This window comes from Papaver somniferum, chromosome 5 (genome assembly GCF_003573695.1).
Source record: "Papaver somniferum cultivar HN1 chromosome 5, ASM357369v1, whole genome shotgun sequence".
NCBI classification, from domain to species: domain Eukaryota; kingdom Viridiplantae; phylum Streptophyta; class Magnoliopsida; order Ranunculales; family Papaveraceae; genus Papaver; species Papaver somniferum.
In genome coordinates, this window is record NC_039362.1 from 97,819,818 (window position 1) to 97,822,932 (window position 3,115).

At 37.6% G+C, this 3,115-nt stretch overlaps 1 non-coding gene across 1 annotated transcript; it reads left to right on the forward strand.

The window, feature by feature from the left end:
* The first annotated feature begins 1,271 nt into the window (after nt 1–1,271).
* On the forward strand, nt 1,272–1,343 carry TRNAD-GUC. The gene has a single exon. It is a non-coding gene; the product is annotated as a tRNA-Asp (tRNA).
* Nucleotides 1,344–3,115: the final 1,772 nt, after the last annotated feature.

Sequence of the window (3,115 nt, forward strand, 5' to 3'; positions counted from 1 at the left end):
CACACTTAAGTTCTATAAGAACATTTTCATGAACATAAACAACCAGCAGAAATCTAAGGGCTTCATCTAAGCCCTAGATATGAATTTAGAACATAGTGACAACAAGAGACAAATAGAGTTCAAATAGAAATAAAACCATGGATGAAATTGAACTCTATTATTCTTCAAACTGGTTTCTCAAGAACACTTGGAACACAGGAAATTACTTAAGAGTATTTCAAAATAAAACTTCACTTACTTCCTGCATACCCATTACACAACATAATAACCCCTATTTATACACAGATTTCTCTCCAATTTTTAATTCATATTCTCAACAGAAACATTATAATATTTGGGGATTTTGTTTCTCGAAACTCATCACTTTCGAGACTCATCCTTCATCTACCGCCACTGCACTTATCCTCATCCATTTGACCGATGTTGATGAGGTAGAGAGCTGAAAATTCAGACCTAGCTTTCACGCCTGACCTTGTCTTTGACTAACCCAATTTGTGAATAAACTTCATTATAAACAGCCACCCTAATTCCGACGATTACGCGCTGATGTTGATGATGTTTGCAGAAAATCGAATCCCTAGCTTATCCTATGAGTCAAAGCCTAGGGTTATGACTGAAATGGTAATAGAAAAGGTAAGCAACTAGTCTTGACAAGGCAAAAGTGGTGATAGAGGTATGGGTTGATGAGTACTGAAATTGACAGGGATTTGATTTTGTTGAAGAGATCGACAAGTTAGGGTTAGAAAATTGATGGGGGTGTTGTCGGGGGTGAAGGAGAGAAAATAGAGTTTTTTCTGATCCAATAATGAACGAAGGAATTAAGGGTCTGTTTGGGTGGAAATTATGAATACCTTGTTGTGGTATACAAGAGTGGATTTTGGGCTTAGTTTGATCTTCATGCAACTTGACTTCTGAGTTTAGGCCCGTTGATTTCTTCTTCTTGCACCTCTTGTTCACTACTGGTTTCATTTGCTTCATAAATCAGCATGCACCCCAACTTCCTTCTCCGTTGCACGCGTCTGCCTAATCACCGACTTGGTATCTAGCTCGACAAGGCATTGTAGCTCCACTTCCTTCATGTTCAGACCATACTTTCCATTCCCCTATCATTACAGATCAAAAATTAGGAAAATTGCCACACAATTTACTCGCAACAAACAAGAACTACAAAATACAATATTTGGCATAAATATGAGAAATTAGTGCAACAAAGTACCATAATGAACAACAAAATGATAAGAAAGTATGCAATATTAGGTGCCCATCAGCCTGTCGTTGTAGTATAGTGGTAAGTATTCTCGCCTGTCACGCGGGTGACCTGGGTTCGATCCCCGGCAGCGGCGCCAAAAACTTGGTAGGACTAGAAGATGCCTACAATTATATTAAAGTGCAAGTGCACAGTGCCTTATTGTGTATAGTGTAAATACAGGTCGATCCACAGGGACAAGGTGGGTGTAGAGTTGAATTTCTTAAACCTAACTAATACTGATTCCAAAAAGAAGTAACAAAGGGGAGTTTTTGTGTCGAAACGACAAGATGCTGGTAAAGATTAAACTAGAAGATTCAAATAGAAATATGGATGCAATGAGAGTTGAAATCAGTCAACTAAGAGGCACTAGGGCAGTTGAGTCCACCGCTTAACTTCTACTAGAAAATTTAGTTACAGAAATTGTTTTATTCCCTTATAACGGATCAGCGGTGAAGATACAAGTCTGTCGCCTTTCCAAAGGGGTTTCAAAGATGAATAATTTAGTCACAACTAAAGTTTCAATCCCTAGTATTAGTTGTCTTATTACATCACAACTAATCACAAATTGAAAACATCCAGTGAAGCGTGAGTTGATGCAACAACAAATAATTGATCTAACAACCTAGGATGCAAGACAAACTAGGTGAAAGTTATAGATTGCAGCATGAAGACTAAACTGAATTCTACACACTTAAGTTCTACAAGAATATTTTCATGAACATAAAAAACCAGCAGAAAGCTAAGGGCTTCATCTAAGCCCTAGCTATGAATTTAGAACATAGTGACAACAAGAGACAAATAGAGTTCAAATAGAAATAAAACAATGGATGAAATTGAACTCTATTATTCTTCAAACTGGTTTCTCAAGAACACTTGGAACACATGAAATTACTTAAGAGTATTTCAAAATAAAACTTCACTTACTTCCTGCATACCCATTACACAACATAATAACCCCTATTTATACACAGATTTCTCTCCAATTTTTAATTCATATTCTCAACAGAAATATTATAATATTTGGGGATTTTGTTTCTCGAAACTCATCACTTTCGAGACTCATCCTTCATCTACCTCCACTGCACTTATCCCGATCCATTTGACTGATGTTGATGAAGTAGAGAGCTGAAAATTCAGACCTAGCTTTCACGCCTGACCTTGTCTTTGACTAACCCAATTTGTGAATAAACTTCATTATAAACAGCAACCCTAATTCTGTCGATTACGCGCTGATGTTGATGATATTTGCAGAAAATCAAATCCCTAGCTTATCCTATGATTCAAATCCTAGGGTTGTGACTGAAATGGTAATAGAAAAGGTAAGCAACTAGTCTTGACAAGGCAAAAGTGGTGATAGAGGTATGGGTTGATGAGTACTGAAATTGACAGGGATTTGATTTTGTTGAAGAGATCGACAAGTTAGGGTTTGACAATTGATGGGGGTGTTGTCGGGGGTGAAGGAGAGAAAATAGAGTTGTTTTCTGATCCAATAATGAAAGAAGGGATTAAGGGTCTGTTTGGGTGGAAATTATGAATACCTTGTTGTGGTACACAAGAGTGGATTTTGGGCTTAGTTTTCTCTTTATGCAACTTGACTTCTGAGTTTAGGCCCGTTGATTTCTTCTTCTTGCACTTCTTGTTCACTACTGGTTTCATTTGCTTCATAAATCAGCTCTCACCCCAACTGCCTTCTCCGTTGCACGCGTCTGCCTAATCACCGACTTGGTATCTAGCTCGACAAGGCATTGTAGCTCCACTTACTTCATGTTCAGACCATAATTTCCATTCCCCTATCATTACAGATCAAAAATTAGGACAATTGCCACACAATTTACTCGCAACAAACAAGAACTACAAAATACAAAA